The sequence below is a fragment of the Magnolia sinica genome, chromosome 4, assembly GCF_029962835.1.
Source record: "Magnolia sinica isolate HGM2019 chromosome 4, MsV1, whole genome shotgun sequence".
Lineage (NCBI taxonomy): Eukaryota > Viridiplantae > Streptophyta > Magnoliopsida > Magnoliales > Magnoliaceae > Magnolia > Magnolia sinica.
Window position 1 is genome coordinate 11,650,173 of NC_080576.1, and position 20,079 is coordinate 11,670,251.

Here is a 20,079-nt window from a genome sequence, read left to right on the forward strand (position 1 = left end):
TAGAGTTTTATACCAAAAATGAGAAGGATATAAATCTCAAGTGGATCACACCACATGAAAACAACGGTGATTGGATAACCACTACCCATGACAACCATGACCCATATAATCGGACAACTGTGACCCATATCACATGATAACTACGATCCATACAACCGCAACCCATATAATAGGACAACTGCGACCCAAATAACAAGACAACTACGACTGCGACCCAAATAACAGGATAACTGCAACCTATATAGCATGACAACTACGATCCATACAACTGCGACCCATATAACAGGACAAGTGTGACCCAAATAGCAGGACAACTGCGACTGCGACCCATATAACAGGATAACTGCGACCCATATAACATGACAACTGCGATCCATATAACTGCGACCTATATAACAGGATAACTGTGACCCAAATAACAGGACAACTCGACCGCGACTCATATAACAGGATAACTGCGACCCAAATAACAGGACAACTCGACCATGACTCATATAACAAGATAACTGCGACCCATATAACAGGACAACTGCGATCCGTACAATTGCGAACTATATAACAGACAACTGCGACCCAAATAGCAGGACAACTGCAACCGCGACTTATACAACAGGATAACTGCGACCTATATAACAGGACCACTGCGATCCATACAACTAAGACCCATATAACAGGACAACTAAGACCCATATAACATGAAAACTACGATCCATACAACCACGGCCTGTTGAGGGTCAAATATTGCATATCAGACCCTATTATTGCCTGGATTTTCAAACATGATACTGTTTAATGGCTCAATTTAATCGTGTTTGTGATGCAAGGTGTATTTACGAGCTTGGACTGAAAAAGGGTGCTAAATACATGGATCTGACGCTCCAGAATCACCAAGGCAAGAGATGGACCCCAGGGGACCAAGATCGAAGGAATTATACGTTAGGGATCCGCAAAAATTGAGAAAATAAAGCCATTCACATTAAAGAAGCCTAAAACTGGCACATAATGCAAGATCACAGGGTTCTCGCCATCCGATTGGCTCGAAACTTCATATATGGCCTGAAGACCCTAAATAAACCGTACACGTCAAATTTCAGTAGTTGGATCCTTATGAAAGTGGTCCAATGGTCAGATCAGCCCATGAATTACTGATCTGAGGCCCACCTGATATTCATATATGCTTTAAACGTGGGCCTTATCCATTAAATGAGATGAGAAAAGGGACGAACGGATCCGATTTCCCACAAACATCAAGGTAGACCCCACTTCACGTGGCGGCTGTACACAGCGAGTGTACACGCGCTGTGCACCGGACCAACTGAAGGGTCAAAGTCATCTTTGACCGACTTATTTCAAAAAAAATGGAACTCTGTCTCTCTGTTCGCAACAGGGAGTTGCGGACGATCTCAGTGGGCCACCATATGGACCCATTAGCTCAATCCGAGCCGTCCATTCGAATCATACAAATGTTCTGATCGAGATATGGTAGTTCTCGGTCTGAAGAATGCCAAAGAGACATTGCAAATATGCTGGACGGCAGAATCCTCGTCGCAAGATCAAGCAGGTGGGTCGCGTCAACGAAATTCCAAAACCAATCATATCTGATCGGATTTTCGAGGAGAAACTGATGGACGGTGTGGATTTCACTGGAAATTCTAAATATGGGCTTCACCTATCATTAGCGCACGAAACGCGCAGGCCCGAAACCCGAACGCTGCGTGCTATTTTGTATCAACAGAGAGGATCGGTTCGACGATCCGGACCATCCAAAATCATCCCAAAGTCGGACTGACCAGAGCCAAGGAGCCCGAATGGCTTAGATCTTGCATTTGGAGCCAAAAAGCCTCTCCAGACACAATCTGTTGCGCTGTTTTTCCTGCTGTAGATGCGGCGGATGTTGCAGCTGTGTAAGATTTCCGCACCGACTCCAGCTGCGGAAAGGAGGCTTGCAGACCGACCTCTCTATTGCCCTTGGCAGCTATAAAACAGAGGGAGAGAGAACGTGTGGAGGGGGGAGGAGGCAGAGAAGAACGGGGTGGTTGAAACGTGAAGCTGGTTTTTCCTTTCCTTCTTATTGTTTTCTTTCTCTTTTTATTTCTATTTTCATTTGCTTTGTTCAGCCCATTCATGTGTGGCTAAACCTCTTAGCTAGGGTTAAGAGGTGAAGCCTGTAGCGAGATGGGAGATTATATGTTGTGCCTGTAATTTAAAATTCAGAAATTGAATGTGATTTTAGGAATATTTTTCTTAGTCTTTAATGGTCTGTTGTGACTGAAATTACAATGGGTTTGCAATGGCTTTGAGTATTTCTTTTCCCTTTTTTATGTTATGAAGTCAGGAAGTCCTGTTGTTCATCATTGTTCCATGGGCATGGTGGGATGACAGTACCCTTCCTGATCTTCATAAATTGTTGGTTGGTTGGTAATTAGTTTAATTCTGTTGTTTACTTTGTCTCCTGGGCATGGTTGGTGATGGAATCCATTCTAATTCATATACCTTTCATCTCTTGAAAACCAGATCAAGTAAGTTCAGTTTAAATTCAATAATTCTTGATGCAGGTAAAAGATCTCCCTGATCTCTACAAGTGGATCCTCTGAATCCCTAGTTTCCTTCCTCTGAATTCCTTAAGTTTTCGATAATTATTCCACAATTATTCATTAAATTCTATTTGATTGAGATTACATCTTTTGCTAGTTCTAGATCTAGTTAGTTCCAGATCACGTACAAGTTTCAGTCCTTGTGGATTCGACCTCGGTCTTACCGAGTTTATTACTACATCACAACCCTACACTTGGGGAGTGAACAAGTTTTTGGCGCCGTTGCCGGGGACTGACGGTTGCGATTCTCTGAAATTAATTAAGTTTAGAATTAGTTTAATAACTTTAGTTTTAGGTTTTTAATTGATTTCTAGAACTAACTTGTTTCCATATTTTGTAGGATCCTGACATAAGTTCCTAAATTGGTAATTCCTTTCTAATTTCTCTACTTTTTCTACTTTAAAATTAGGGTTTAAATTTTAGAAATCTTCTAATTCTAGTATTCTCTTATTTGTAGGAAATAGTTTATTTTTAAAAATTTTCTTCTTTTGTTTTTAGAAACTAGGTTAGTTATTTCCCTTTTTAAGAATTAACTTTCTATTTTTATTTCTTTAGTAACTTTCTAATTTTAACTCTTTTAGAATCTAATTTTGTTTCCAAATTATTTTTAGAATTTTTGTTTAGAAACCAACCTTCCTATTTTGTAGGCCTTTAAGATAGAAATTTCTAATTCGGTAAGCTCCTTCCCTACTTTCTATTTTTCAGTTCTCTTTTAATAATTTACTTTCTAGTTTAGGTCTTTCCTAATTTATTTTAGAAATTTCCACTTTCTTTTAGGAATTCTTTCTTTTAAGAAATCAGTTTACTACTATCTTTCTTTTAAAGGATTGTTCTTCTCTTTTTAGAATCTAACTTATTTTGTTTTATTTTGCAGGTCTTCAACTTAGGGCCTCCAATTCGGTAACTCCTTTCCAACCCTCTCTTTCTTTTTAGATTTTCTTTCTTAGGATTAGGTTTCAAATTTAAATTGAGGGCTGCGAGTGTTTCATGCCTAAGTGGGCCCGTGACGACACTCGACGTCTCTTGACTGAAGGAGGATTGGTTGAGGGGTTGACTATCCATTGCAGGACTAGACACCGCTCGAAATCCCCTGAGTTAATTGAAGTTATGGCTGAAGACCAACCTCCTCTACTTTCACCCAGGGTGGAGGATACCCAAGATGAGAACGAGGTACATCAGGCACCCCCGCCTCGTACTTTACGAGATTATCTACAACCGGCGGGAGTGAGTATGCCCTCATGCATGATTTTCCCTGAAAATACAGGACAAATGGACATCAAGCCAGGAGTTATCCAACTCCTTTCCAAATTCCATGGACTTGAATCAGAGAGTCCATATTTACATTTGAAAGAGTTCGATGAAATTATAGCTACATTATGTTTTCCTAATGTATCTGAGGATACAATTAGGCTGAAACTCTTTCCTTTTTCCTTAAAAGAGAAAGCTAAGATGTGGTTACATTCACTGCGTCCTAGATTCATTGGCACGTGGAACGACATGCAGAGGGAATTCATAAAAAAATTCTTCCCACATCATAAAACGATTACCCTCAGAAAACCAATCATGAACTTTGCCTAAAAGGAAGATGAAATATTCTTCCAATGTTGGGAAAGGTTCAAAGATTTGGTCAGTTCATGCCCACAACACGGATTTGAAACGTGGCGCATTACAAATTTTTTCTACGATGGATTGACATCTTCCATGCGCCAAATGGTCGAGACAATGTGTAATGGAGAGTTCATTTATAAAGATGTCAACGAGGTATGAGACTACCTCGACAGTCTGGCTGAAAAAACACAATCTTGGGACTATTACCCAAAATCAAACACCACGTCTAGGCTGACTCAATTAAAGGAGAAAGGTGGATTATATCTCTTGAAAGAAGATAATGATCTCAAGTGTAAAGTGACTACGCTCATAAGGAAAGTTGAGGCCATGGAAGGAAAGAAGGATAAGGTTAATGAAATTGTTTGCGGTATCTGTGATTGCAACATTCATACAACTGAAAATTGTCCTACAATACCCGCCTTTCGAGGAGTGTTGAATGAACAAGCTAATGCCGTAAACAACTATCAAAGACCTTTTACTGGACCTAACTCCAATACATATAATCCTGGTTGGAAAAATCATCCAAACTTTAGTTGGAGGAATGGACAAACGGCTACCCCTCAAGGTTTCTTCAATCAAAATCCAAATCAAGTGAAACCTCAATAGGAACCGGTTCAAAATTCCATACAAGAGCTGGCTCAGGCAATGCAGGGAATTTACGGATTTTATGCAAAAGAAAGATTTTCGTATGACGGTTATAGAAAAGGGGATGCTTCCTACACAACCTCTCCCCAATCCTAAACCGCAGTACGAGATTAATGATCCCAGCTCTTCAAATCAGATGGGGCACGCTAAATCCATCACCACTCTTAGAAGTGGAAAGATCATTGATAAAACTCTTCCGATTAGGCCCGAAAAGCCTCAAGAACCAGAAGAGGACAACAATGATGGATCTAGGGATGCCCCACAAAAATTAGAACCGAAACTTCTAGAGAAGCCGGTTGCTCCATTCCCCTGACGGCTGGTTTCACCAAAACCTTTCTCTAACTCTCAGGATATTCTAGAGGTGTTGAAACAAGTGAAAGTCAACATTCCTCTACTTGATGTCGTGAAACAGATTCCTTCTTATGCCAAATTTCTGAAAGACTTATGCACGACCAAAAGATGGCAAAGTATTCAAAAGAAAATTTTCTTGACTGAGAAAGTGAGTGCTATCCTAAAGCAAGACTTGCCACAGAAATTCAAAGATCCTGGTAGCCTAACCATTTCATGTGTAATCGGGAACCATCGAATTGATCATGCACTTCTTGACTTAGGAGCGAGCGTCAATCTGATTCCCTACTCGGTATACAAACAGTTAGGTTTGGGTGAATTAAAACCCACCCTAACCACACTACAACTTGCTGATCACTCTATTCGTGTACCAAGAGGGATAATCGAGGATGTGTTGGTCCAAGTTGATAGATTTTACTACCCTGTAGATTTTATCATCCTAGACACCGAACCCATCAATAACATAAGCACTCAGATCCCCGTCATTCTTGGCCGCCCATTCCTTGCCACTTCAAATGCAATTATCAATTGCAGGAATAGTGTCATGACTATGTCTTTTGGGAATATGATATTGGAGTCAAACATCTTTTTCAATAACGGCAGAAACTTAGAGGAGGATGACGATTTCTACGAAATTAACATGATTGACTCTTTAGTGGAAGATACGACACCTCTAACCTTATCCTCTGACTCTCTAGAGACGTGCTTGGCCCACTCCCATGATTTTGATGATGACATGATTAGGGAGACGTGCGCCTTGCTTGATACTGCACCGGTACTTGAAGTTAACCGGTGGAGGCCACAATTTGAAGAATTGCCACAAACCGATGTAGTGCCTCTACCGTCTAACCTAAAGCCGCCGAAGCTTGACCTAAAACCTTTGCCCTCTGATTTGAAATATGCCAATTTAGGTCAAGATGAGACATATCCGGTGGTGATCTCTGCCCACCTGGAGAAAGAACATGAGAGTATGCTCATATCTACTCTCATTGAGCATAAAGGAGCCCTGGGATGGACGATAGCGGACCTCAAGGGAATCGATCCCTCGATTTGTACTCACTGCATATATTTTGAGGATAATGTAAAAACCGCTCAGCAACCACAACGTAGACTAAATCCAAACATGAAGGAAGTGGTTAAGGCCGAGGTTCTTAAACTATTGGACGTGGGTATCATATACCCTATATCTGATAGTCAATGGGTGAGTCCAACTCAAGTGGTCCCTAAGAAGTTCGGAATCACCATCGTAGCCAATGCTAATAATGAACTCGTGCCAACTAGAGTCACTACTAGTTGGAGAATGTGCATTGACTACAGGAAGTTGAATACCATCACGAGGAAAGACCACTTTCTTTTACCATTCATTGATCAGATCCTGGAAAGGTTAGCTGGTCATTCCTATTACAGTTTCCTTGACGGGTATCCGGGCTACAACCAGATAGAGATAGCCCCTGAAGACCAGGAAAAGACCACATTTACATGTCCCTACGACACCTTTGCCTAACGAAGGATGCCATTCGGGCTATGTAATGCCTTTGCCACCTTTCAGCGATGTATGCTTAGTATCTTTTCTGATATGGTGGGGCAATATCTAGAGATCTTCATGGACGATTTCTCTGTTTACGGTCCATCTTTCAGTAAGTGCTTGGAAAGTCTTAAATGTGTGCTGAAAAGATGTGAAGAAAAGAACTTGGTACTTAATTGGGAGAAGTGCCATTTCATGGTTCAGAAGGGAATTGTCCTTGGGCATATCATCTCGTCCAAGGGAATTGAGGTAGATAAGGCGAAAATCGATCTTATCTCTAACCTACCTCCACCCAAGAACATCAGAGACGTGCGATCCTTCTTAGGACACGCAGGATTTTACAGGCGATTCATAAAGGACTTTAGTCTCCTCTCTCGTCCTTTATGTAATCTTCTTCAAAAGGATGCTCCGTACGAGTGGACTGAGCAATGCCAGGAAGCTTTCACCAAGCTTAAGGGCACGTTAACCATTGCACCTATCATGCAGCCACCCGACTGGAACCTTCCTTTTGAGCTTATGTGCGACGCTTCTGATTATGCTCTTGGGGCGGTCCTAGGCCAGAGAAAAGATAAGAGGCCCTACGTCATTCATTACGCAAGTAGAACTTTAAATTCTACCTAGGTGAACTACTCGACTACGGAAAAGGAACTCTTAGCTGTAGTGTTCACCTTGGACAAATTTAGGTCCTACCTGATCGGATCCAAGATCATTATCTATACAGATCATGCGGCACTGAAGTATCTTCTTTTTAAGAATGATTCTAAGCCCCGCCTGATACGATGGATCCTTCTACTCCAAGAATTTGATTTGGAAATTAAAGATAAAAAGGGAGTAGAAAACATTGTGGCCGATCACCTTTCTTGCCTTCATACCTCTGATTTCCTTGAGACGACCCATATCAACGACATGTTCCCTGATGAACAACTGTTCAGAGTCTCCCATTCACCTTGGTTTGCTGATATTGCTAATTATCTTGCTACAGGTGCCATACTGACACAGTGGACTGCGCAAGATAAGAAGAAATTCTTCACTGAGTTGCGCAACTTTTTCTGGGATGATCCTTTTTTATTTAAATATTGCCCAGACCAAATCTTAAGGAGATGTGTACTAGACGATGAGCATCAGAGCGTCATCTCCTTCTGTCATTCACAGGCCTGTGGTGGTCACTTTTCTGCTAAAAAGACCACGGCCAAGATTCTGCAGTGTGGCTTTTACTGGCCCACTATGTTTAGGGACACTCATGAGTTTTGCAAAGCTTGTGAGCGTTGTCAGAAATTGGGAGCATTGTCTCGTCGAAATATGATGCCTTTAAATCCCATCCTTATCATTGAAGCATTTGATTGCTGGGGCATCAATTTCATGGGACCATTCCCCCAATCGTTTGGAAATCTGTACATTTTGCTCGCCGTGGATTATGTCACTAAATGGGTCGAAGCAATTCCGTGTCGAACTAATGACCATCGCACGGTCATTAAATTCCTAAAAGAAAACATCCTTTCTCGATTCGGAACACCTCGAGCCATCATTAGTGATGGGGGCTCACACTTTTGTAATAAACCATTTGAGAGCTTAATGAAGAAATATGGTATCTCTCATAGGGTGAGCACCCCATACCATCCACAGACAAGTGGACAAGCTGAGATTTCCAATAGGGAGATCAAACACATTTTGGAGAAAACGGTTGACCCAGATCGTAAGGATTGGTCAATCCGATTGACCGATGCCTTATGGGCATACCGTACTGCCTTTAAAACTCCTATTGGAATGTCTCCCTTTAGACTTGTCTATAGGAAAGCTTGTCACTTGCCTGTGGAGCTGGAGCATAAAGCGTACTGGGCGATCAAAAATCTTAATTTCAATCTGGACAATGCTGGCTCGCTACGCAAACTTCAATTGAATGAACTTGAGGAAATCCGGAATGATGCATATGATAATTCGATAATTTACAAGGACAAGATGAAAGCATTTCATGACCAACACATTTTGTGAAAATCATTCACGCCTGGTCAGAAGGTCCTTTTGTACAATTCTCGATTACATCTCTTTCCGGGTAAGCTTTGATCTCGTTGGACCGGCCCTTACATTGTTATTACTGTTTTTCCTCATGGGGCCGTTGAGATAAGAGATCCCGACAATGGCAAGGAGTTTAAAGTCAATGGACATCGATTGAAACCATTTATCGAGAAATTTGATTCAGAGGACATGATCATGCCCCTGACTGCTCCTGTTTACCAGGATTGATCTCTTAGTCTGATGGAGGTATAGGTAGGTTTATCGCTTTCATAGGACTAGGGTAGTTGCTTTATTTGTCTGGCCGAAGATGGTAAACTTAGCGCTCCTGGGAGGCAACCTAGCTCTTCATTTCATTTCGTTAGTTAGTTCAATGTTTGTGGGTAACATTACTGCAAACCCTCACGAGACTACAACTCGTCTACTAGGGGCAACCTAAGGGTTTAAAGGTTTGTTGCATACGCTAAATGCAACCGAGAGCACTTACGAAAGTGGTATAGGTAGGATTTTTTTTGTTATTTTTGTGTTGCCTTCTCTCTCATGCTGACCGACGCCCATGCTGCGATCTCTTGGAAAGTGTCTCTCGATTCATCATCCAGGTACTATCTTCCCATTACTTCATATTTACTTTTCCTTGTCCCAAGTGCAATGCATGCTCATATCTATTACATTGAGGACAATGTAGATTTTAGGGTGGGGGTGGGAGATTAGGTGACCTAATCAGCATTTTCTTGGTCTTGAACAAAAATTGTGAAATTTTTTAATTTTTCTGGACTTTCTTATAAATTCGAAGGGATTTTGACAACCATCTAGGGCACTTGGAATATTCAAGATACATGATGTTGAAAATTTAAGACACTTAGATTCAGTATCTGTTGGATTGCATAATTAAGTTTGAATTGTTAATCCAGAATTAGAAGTTGTAAACATTGATTGAGTTATGATCTCACATGTCACATCTCGCTTTTTTGATAATGAAGGATTTACTTGGTACTCACTAAGCATGAAAGGAACCGCGGATTAGGTGAATAATCTTCACCATAGGTTTGCTCCCTATAGGTGAAGGTTCAATTTCCCAAAGTAGCCGGCAGAAAGGGGTGGGCAATGGTCTTCATCATAGGTTTGCTCCCTATAAATGAAGATTTGATTCCTCCCCTTGGCGGTATTTTAATGAAAAAAATAATATATACATATATATATATATATATATATATATATATATATATATATATATATATATATATATATATATATATATATATCAAAGGTCGATTAATGAAAAGATGATCCGTGAGGAAAGTTTGAGTTATTATGAATTATCTTAGTGTTTGCCGATAATATCATGAAATTAAGAAGTGAACCTTAATGATAAGCCGAGATTACGCGATACACCCATGGAACTCAATATTTAGAATCGTTCTAATTAATGGATTAATATTTGAGCTTGATTATGAAGTTTACTGTGAGCTTGATTTCAGGAGAAAGTAATGCCAACATTCATGAATCTTAGAATTCGAGTATCTGAATTGTTTTTCATAAATTTCTTGAGTTTGTAGAAATTGTCCTGTAATTCTCAATTTATTTTTCGCATACCTTGCTCGGGACTAGCAAGATGCTGGTTGGGGGTTGTGTTGTGGGTCAAATATTGCATATCAGACTCTATTATTGCCTGGATTTTCAAACATGATACTGTTTAACGGCTTAATTTAATCGTGTTTGTGATGCAAGGTGTATTTACAAGCTTGGATTGAAAAAGGGTGCTAAATACATGGATCTGACGCTCCAGAATCACCAAGGCAAGATATGGACCTCAGAGGACCAAGATCGACGGAATTATACGCCAGGGATCCGCGAAAATCGAGGAAATAAAGCCGTTCACATTAAAGAAGTCCGAAACTGGCACAAAATGCAAGATCACAGGGTTCTCGCCATCCGATTGGTTCGAAACCTCATATATGGCCTGAAGACCCTAAATAAACTGTACACGTCAAATTTCAGTAGTTAGATCCTTATGGAAGTGGTCCAATGGTCAGATCAGCCCATAAATTACTGATCTGAGGCCCACCTGATATTCATATATGCTTCAAACGTGGGCCTTATCCATTAAATGAGATGAGAAAAGGGACGAACGGATCCGATTTCCCGCAAACATCAAGGCAGACCCCACTTCACGTGGCGGCTGTACACAGCGAGTGTACACGCGCTGTGCACCGGACCAACCGAAGGGTCAAAGTCAGCTTTGACCGACTTATTTCAAAAAAAAACGGAACTCCGTCTCTCTGTTCGCAACAGGGAGTTGCGGACGATCTCAGTGGGCCACCATATGGACCCATTAGCTCAATCCGAGCCGTCCATTCGAATCATACAAATGTTCTGATCGAGATATGGTAGTTCTCGGTCTGAAGAATGCCAAAGAGACGTTGCAAATATGCTGGACAGTAGAATCCTCGTCGCAAGATCAAGCAGGTGGGTCGCGTCAACGAAATTCCAAAACCAATCATATCTGACCGGATTTTCGAGGAGAAACTGATAGACAGTGTGGATTTCGCTGGAAATTCTAAATATGGGCTTCACCTATCATCAGCGCACGAAACGCGCAGGCCCTGTTTATAGCGCGGTCGAAACCCGAACGCTGCGGGCTGTTTTGTATCAACAGAGAGGATCGGTCCGACGATCCGGACCATCCAAAATCATCCCAAAGTCGGACTGACCAGAGCCAAGGAGCCCGAATGGCTCAGATCCTGCACTTGGAGCCAAAAAGCCTCTCCAGACACAATCTGTTGAGCTGTTTTTCTTGCTGTAGATGCGGCGGATGTTGCAGCTGCGTAAGATTTTCGCACCGACTCCAGCTGCGGAAAGGAGGCTTGCAGACCGACCTCTCTACTGCCCTTGGCAGCTATAAAACAGAGGGAGAGAGAACGTGAGGAGGGGGGAGGAGGCAGAGGAGAACGGGGTGGCTGAAATGTGAAGCTGGTTTTTCCTTTCCTTCTTATTCTTTTCTTTCTCTTTTTATTTCTATTTTCATTTGCTTTGTTCAGCCCATTCATGTGTGGCTAAACCTCTTAGCTAGGGCTAAGAGGTGAAGCCTGTAGCGAGATGGGAGATTATATGTTGTGCCTGTAGTTTAAAATTCATAAACTGAATATGATTTTAGGAATATTTTTCTTAGTCTTTAATGGTCTGTTGTGACTGAAATTACAATGGGTTTGTAATGGCTTTGAGTATTTCTTTTTCCTTTTTTATGTTATGAAGTCAGGAAGTCCTGTTGTTCATCATTGTTCCATGGGCATGGTGGGATGACAGTACCCTTCCTGATCGTCATAAATTGTTGGTTGGTTGGTAATTAGTTTAATTCTGTTGTTTACTTTGTCTCCTGGGCATGGTTGGTGATGGAATCCATTCTAATTCATATACCTTTCATCTCTTGAAAACCAGATCAAGTAAGTTCAGTTTAAATTCAATAATTCTTGATACAGGTATAAGATCTCCCTGATCTCTACAAGTGGATCCTCTGAATCCCTAGTTTCCTTCATCTGAATTCCTTAAGTTTTCGATAATTATTCCACAATTATTCATTAAATTCTATTTGATTGAGATTACATCTTTTGCTAGTTCTAGATCTAGTTAGTTCCAGATCACGTACAAGTTTCAGTCATTGTGGATTCTACCTTGGTCTTACCGAGTTTATTACTACATCACAACCCTACACTTGGGGAGTGAACACGGCCCATTTAGGTCGTGGTTTGCATGGGTCGTAGTTGCTATGTTATATGGGACGTGGTTGTCATATTGTATGGATTGTGGTTTTCAACGTGTTCAATTTCTTTTCTATCAAACTATTGGTATCATAGCTTAAGGCCCACAATGGGGTGATCCAATCCATCCACCTTGTCGGCCAACTCGGTGTGGGCCCAAAAAGTCCTAACTTGGGCAATGTCCACTTTTAACAAACATCCCAGTGATCCTAAAAATTTTCAACAGTCACCATTATTTTTTATTATGTGTGCCACACGAGCACTGGATCGAGCTGATATTTGGGCCCTAGTCCTAAAATGACATGGCAAGAAGGATGGGCAGCATGGATGAAACACATACATGGTGGTGGGTCGTAGTTGTCATGTTGTGTGAGTCGTGGTTCTCATGTTATATGAGTCATGATTGTTATATTATATGGGTCATGGTTGTCATGAGTTATGGGTCGTGGTTGTCATGTTATATGGGTCATGGTTATCATGAGGTATGAGTCGTGGTTGTCATGCAATTTGAGAGCAAGAAATGAGAACCACGACCCATTTAACATAAGAACCATGACCCATATAACACAATAACCACGACCTTTATAACATGAGAGCCAGAGATATCCTGTGATACACTACCCAATCAACTCTGTAGCTCAATGATAGAAATGGTATGCCCCTAGTCATCAATGGGAAATCCCATGTGTCGTGGTTGTCATGGATCGTAGTTGTCATGTAATATGGGGTCGTGGTTCTCATGTGATATGGGTCGTGGTTGTCATTATATATGGGTCATGATTGTTATGTTAAATGGGTTGTGGTTGTCATGAGGTAAGGGTCATGGTTGACACGACAAAAAGGATGGGTGGCATAGATTATTCACATATATCAATTTAGGCCCCACTAGTTGGTCCTTGCCAAGGCTTATAAAATGAAGACTACAACCCGCATAGCATGACAACTACACTCTTACCTCATGACAACCACGACCCATTCCTCATAAAAACCACGACCCATATAACATGACAACCACGACCCATACTTAGGTCATGGTTGTAATGTGGTAAGGGTTGTGATTGTAATGTAGTAAGGGTCGTAGTTATCATGTTATATGGGTCATGGTTGTCATGGGTTGTAGTTGTCTCAAGTCGGGGTTGTTACATGTTCACTTCCTTTACTACCAAAGGAAAGGATAGCCATTGGTACAATGGCCTGAGGCTAATAATGGGGAGATCCGTTCCGTCCACTTTGTCAGTTAGCTCGGCGTGGGACTAAAAAGTCCTGACTTGGACAATGTCTACTTTTAACAAACATCACGGTGAGCCTGAAAAGTTTCAACAGCGGGTTCCATTTTCACCATTATTTTCTATTATGTGACCCACACAAGCTCTGGATCAGGCTAATATTTGGGCCCTAGCCCTAAAATGACACGATAAAAAGGATGGACGGCATGGATTATACACATACATCAATATGGCCCCCACAAGGTTTAGTCCTTGCCCACGCGCGAAAAGGGTTCCGTACACATCACTTTATTAGCATTAAATACAATGTAACTTTTTAGTCCCTTGAAAACCGTGAAACTACTGAACGAAGGTCAGGGGCATTTTCATCCGAAACAATCTCCAAAAGTTGTCAGAAGGCCCTTTAATGAATATATGGAGTGTCGTAGCATTCGAGGTAATTTGCCGAAACTTCGAGGCAAGTATGGGCAATTTCCCTTTAAAAAAAAAATAAATTATAACAAGGTAGGGAGAAATGGTAAACAAGGGCTCGCTCTCTGTTGGTCCCACCGCAGATTGACCATGCTCCAAAATTCTTCCAGATTGGGAGATACTAATCACAAATCTTGGACCTCTTTCTAGTTAAAATGCTGGGACAAGATCATATTGTTAAAACGACTCCTCTACACAGTAATCAGGACTGTCAATCTGGTGGGACATCATGTGGATGGGTTACAGGAAAGTTAAAAAAAAAAAAGAAAAAAAAGAAAAAAAGAAGAAGAAGAAGAAAAAAGTAATTAGACTATGTTAACCGTCCGATCAGTGAGAAGGGATACCTAACATGAAGACTGTCCCTACCAAACCAATGCCCATCCAAATGCTAGCCCCCCAAATCAAACAATTATCCTTGTCACCATTCAGACGTTTAGTGGGCCCATACTCACTAGGATTTCTTACGATCACAATCCATCGATCTTATCCTAATCATTAATAAAACATCTTACTAGAAGAAAACAAGGGCTACCAACCGGCCCAGCTCATGCTGGATTCGTCCTGCAGGGTAAAAGCCCTAGAATTGATCACCACTGCAGGCCCATGATGGGTGAAAAGAATTGGCTTGATCCCAGCCGTAATAATTATACATGGCCCGTGATGGCCTAGAGAAAATGGCCACTCTCCGCCCATAATAATTATACACAACTTGAGCCTGAGTGCGGTCCCCCACTTTGCAAGAACTGGACTGTTCATTAGAGCTGCCCCTCAAGTCGAATTAGACTGAGTTAGGGCTGACCCAACTCAATCTGGTTTTGAAATAGGCCTGACCCGAACTCGACCCGACTCGGTACCGAGTCTAGCATGCCTGATCCGATCCGAGTTCAGGTCTGGCCTGGACTAATCTGGACTGAGTCCAACCCGGTCACAACTACCAAGTCAGGTCGAGTTGGCACCAACTTGGGTTAGGTGTAGTGGGTATCCACGGGCTGAAATCACAAATCAAAATTAGATTCACTTGCCAAAATTGCAACCTCTTCATCGACTCCATGGCATCTCAAATCTGAAACGCCATATATGTGTGTGTGTGTGTGTGTGTGTGTGTGTGTGTGTGTGTGTGTCGAGTTTCAGATTGAGTTGAATCAATACTGAGTTGGATTTAGGGTCAAGTCGAGTCAAGTTACTGGGTGACTCGAACTCGACTCAGTTTGAGTTCGGATTGGATGAAGTTAAGTCAATTCGGATCAACTCACCTACTTGGTTCGGATCGAGTCGGATCTAAATGAGTTGGGCGAGTTGAGTTTGCTAAGTCGAGTCGTCCCATGCCCAGCTCTACTGTTAATTGAGTGTGTGCCGCCATGTGTGATACATGACAAAAATGCCCTTGAACCCTAAATAGGCTGGGACAGGCCCGGCCAACGGGCTCTTGGACACATCCCAATCCTGACCTAATTAATAAACATGCTTAAAATTTAGGCCTGAGGTGTAGACCACAGGCTTCATATTTCATTCCAAGCCTTTCTCGGACACTAAAGAAAATTAAGCCATTGATTGAAGCTGTATTTTCCGGCAGAGGCGAATATCCTCTTCCTTGAATCACCAGCGGGTGTGGGATTTTCTTACTCGAATACTACAACTGACTACGATTTAAGCGGGAATAAGAGAACAGCTGAAGATTCATACACATTCCTAGTGAACTGGCTGGAAAGATTTCCTCAATACAAGACCAGAGATTTCTTCATTACAGGAGAGAGCTATGCAGGCCACTACATTCCTCAACTCGGCCAAACCATCCCTGGATACAACAAGGTCACCAATCAAACGGTCATCAACCTACGTGGAATCGCGGTAACTGATCATCACCATCCATGATTTTGATTATAAGAACCGGGTTTCCATGCTTTTGTGCAAGTGTTTGCATGGTCTCGTCAGTCTTCCTAACTTCTTCTTTTTTTTTTTTTTTTGGAGAATCTGTAACCATTTCCTTAACAAAGCTCCTATACATTCAGGCACTTCAGGACTAAAAAGGGGCCTATCATGAAAGAAACAAAAACTGCACAACGAAACAAAACCTTCACAACGACTTAATCAAACCAAGACCAACCCTATCAAGAAAGATAGAACCTCTGACCTGGTGGGGAAGTTCAGAAAAAGTACCGATCCAAGAATAGGATTGCGAGCCGCTTCCTTGCCGGGCCATGTAGTCTGCTGAAGAGTTTCCTTCCCTCAAAATATGCGCAAACTTAATACAACCCCGCATTCTCAGATGGTTAATCCTTAGGATCCAAGCTTTCCATTTCCATCCAGGCTTAGTCACTCCATTGAGCATATCTATCACCTGCCTAGAGTCTGATTCGATGATGATTTGAGACATGCCCCTATGGAGAGCATGGGATAAACCATCGTGAACCTCACGTAACTCAGCAACAATGGTCGTTCCAAAACCATAACCAACAGAAAAAGCAAAAATGAAATCATCCTTCTCACCTCGACCAATTCCACCCCCACCAGATCTGCCCGAATTTTCTCAAGCTGAACCATCAACATTTATTTTAATCCAACCAGCGGAGGCCTCTCCCACTTAACAACCAAGGCTCAACCACCAAAACCTATAATGGAATGAGAATGAGGAGACTGCTGCCGATATTGCTGTCCCAAGGCAGCGTTCCGAACATCCACCGTTGGGCCAGTAATATGAGCCAGCCACCTCCTGATTTTAGCAGTAACTGAAGTCGAGGACACCACCGCCGTATCAAAAATTGCTGCATTTTGAGCTTTCCAAATCTCCCAAATTATCATACAAGGTGCGAGCATTTGAACTACCGTTTCCTTGGCTTCGACGAGACCACCGCCCACCACTGATGTAGCTGGGCTTCAATCGACATAACCACCATGACAGAAATCTGAAAATCCCTACCGATATCACTCCACACCCGCTGTGCTAAATTACTAGAAATAAACAAGTGGAGAGCCGATTCCTATGCATATGAATGGGGAGCTTGAGAGTCTAGAAGAGCGCAACAGACGCATCTGGAAGCCAGCTGAACTCCGCGAGATTGCACCGCACAATCGACCGAGACCGCTTTTTGTAAAACTTTCTAGACAAGAAATGATACTTTGGGCGGAAGTTTAGTATGCCAAACCCATCGGGACCAACTCCGACTTGAACTCGGGATTCTACTCAATGCCCAGGTAGACCTAATAGAGAATTCCCCATCTAGGGTGAATGGCCAGATTGGCGCATCCAAGCCCCCTGCAATACAATAACCAGCCTGAAATATATGGTCACATACATTAATTATTCATGTGTACACATTCAAAACATGTCGGTCTTCCTAACTGAATCGACTTATCGTTGAAAGATCAAATGCTACACAAAACATGTTTTGAATGTGTACACATGAATAATTAATGTATGTGGAGTGTATATACATAAGTTCATATGTATATGGACATGCATGCATGTAAATACCTTATATACGCTTGGAACCATAACAGGAATAATCTATGATGCTTTTAGATTGGCAACGGATGGATCGACGATGAAACTAACGTGAAGGGATTGTTCGATTTTTTCTGGACGCACGCTCTCACTTCCGATGAAATCCATGATGGAATTACCCAAAACTGCAAATTTTCTCCGGAGGTGAATAGGACGGAAGCATGCCGTAAGGCTATCAGACAACTCTGGGCAGCTTTCGGGGACATTTACATCTACAACATCTATGCTCCCTTTTGCACTAACTCCTCAAGCCCCGCCCCTGTAAGTGTCCTTCTTTAGGCTTTAGTTTGGATGCACCATTGAATTGAAATCCAATACTAGGCTCTGTTTGGATGCTCGGCTGAACTGAATAACAATCCATTAAACTAATTATGATATGTAGTGGGGACAAATGTTGGGAAACTGCAGAAGCACATTGAGATGAATAAAGCAAAGTACTTTAATCACACAACCAAGTTCAAACACAAACAAATTGAATTTTATGTGAAAAATTCATTGTGGGAAAAAACTATAGTACGAAGCAACAATAGTGCACTATGAAAGCAGAAAATTACAAGAAATAAAGACTACTGATTTGAACATGCTTTGAATCTACTCCTCAAGCCCAAGCTTTGCCCTTAAAACCCTTGGGAATGAATTTAGAAAACCTAAAAAACCTCTCTTACTTTCTAAATCCCCATTACACCTAATATATAGTATAGAATCGTATTACAATCAGAATATGAAACAAATCTCACACTCACACAATTCTACGCGCACACTTGATATCACCTTCGATGGGACTTCGATGGCATCGAGAAAACACCAAAATGTTAAAACATGAATTTTCCAAAATTTTCCAATGGCATCGAGTGATTTGTCAATGGCTTCGAGAGACCTTTTTGTTTACATATTTGAGACATGAACAACATAGAAGCTTCTAATTACAATTCCACACATTTCAAGTCAACTTGAAATGGAGAGTGCAATTCAATCCAATCAAACATCCAAGTAGGTCAAATATCATAATTCCCTTCATTAGCATTTGTGTTAAGGATCTGGCACGAATGGAAATTATCTTACATTTAGATTGGATTTGAATGAAACGTAACAATATTTCAAGTGCTAATCTTTCGAGAAAAAAAAAAAAAAAACACAAGATTTCCAGTGCTATTTCCTCTTCACGAGTTCTGAGCCGGTCATGTTATTGCAATTTGGTAAGAAAAACTAAGAATGTCCTTCCGTTTATTCTTCATCCATTTCCACCATTGATCGTAAGTCAAAACCAGGATGTGGAGTTCGATCCTTGCTCAAGAGAATACATTGGAGCTTATCTGAATCTCCCTGAAGTGCAGAAATCTCTCCACGCAAATGTCACCGGGCTTCCATATCCATGGACAGTCTCCAGGTATCACCATTTTCTGTTTTTTATTTAACCCCAGTGTCATTTCTGTTAATATTCAGATCCTTATGTGCTAATTTAGATTACCTCTGGTTTCTACTCTGGATGAAAAACAGCTCCGTTATTGATATGTGGATAGACCGGCAAACTACGCTAATGCCGACCATTCAAGAGCTTATGGCCAGTGATTTAAGAGTGTGGATTTACAGGCATGTTGTTTTAACAAATCACAAAACTATCCACATTGCTTATCCTTTGAACATGCTAGTTAAGGGTGTGTTTGGTTGCACCAAATTTCAAGAAAATTTGAACAAAATTAGTCTGATCACAAAATATTCATGAAATTTCATTATATTGGGTACAACCAAACACTCCCTAAGATAGTCATTATGTGTTTATCCATCTTAAATCATTGAAGGTATGGTGCAGTGGAGACATTGATGGAATTGTACCAGTGACATCCACTCGCTACGCAATAAACAATCTCAATACATCGGTACAGACTCCTTGGTATCCTTGGTACACCCAAGAGGAGGTAAGGACATCTCACGTCTTCGGTGATAGTTTTGGTTGTGTTTGGATGCTCAATCGAAATGAATTGCAATAACTCAAGCTGATAAAGGGCAAATGACCAATGTGGCACTAGGCCTCATTTCTGCCACGAAAACCTTTAAGATTGTTTGGAACCCAACTTGAAATGCATAGAATTGCAACTTGGGGTTCCATCATCACTATGAATTAGAATGGTGCCATGCTCAGTTTGGCAATTCACTCTTTATTTATCGCAATTCAATACAATTGAGCATCCAAACGTGCCATTAATTACACGGCTTGATAATTGTGTGCTGACAATCATTTCGTGATCTGTGAAGGTTGGCGGGTACGTCGTCGAATATCAGCGGTTGACGTTCGTGACCATAAGGGGTTCTGGCCATTTTTCCAAGTTATCAGCCAGCAAGGGCACTGACTATATTCTCATCCTTTCTACAAGGGAAGCTTCCACCTAGAAACTAG

General features: G+C 41.4%; 1 non-coding gene and 1 pseudogene across 1 annotated transcript; one reads left to right on the plus strand and one right to left on the minus strand.

Annotated features, from left to right (window-relative positions):
• Positions 1-4,139: 4,139 nt before the first annotated feature.
• On the minus strand, positions 4,140-4,246 carry LOC131244794 (small nucleolar RNA R71). Its single transcript, XR_009170569.1, has one exon. It is a non-coding gene; the product is annotated as a small nucleolar RNA R71 (small nucleolar RNA).
• A 6,868-nt stretch (positions 4,247-11,114) lies between these two features.
• On the plus strand, positions 11,115-20,079 carry LOC131244022 (serine carboxypeptidase 1-like; annotated as a pseudogene).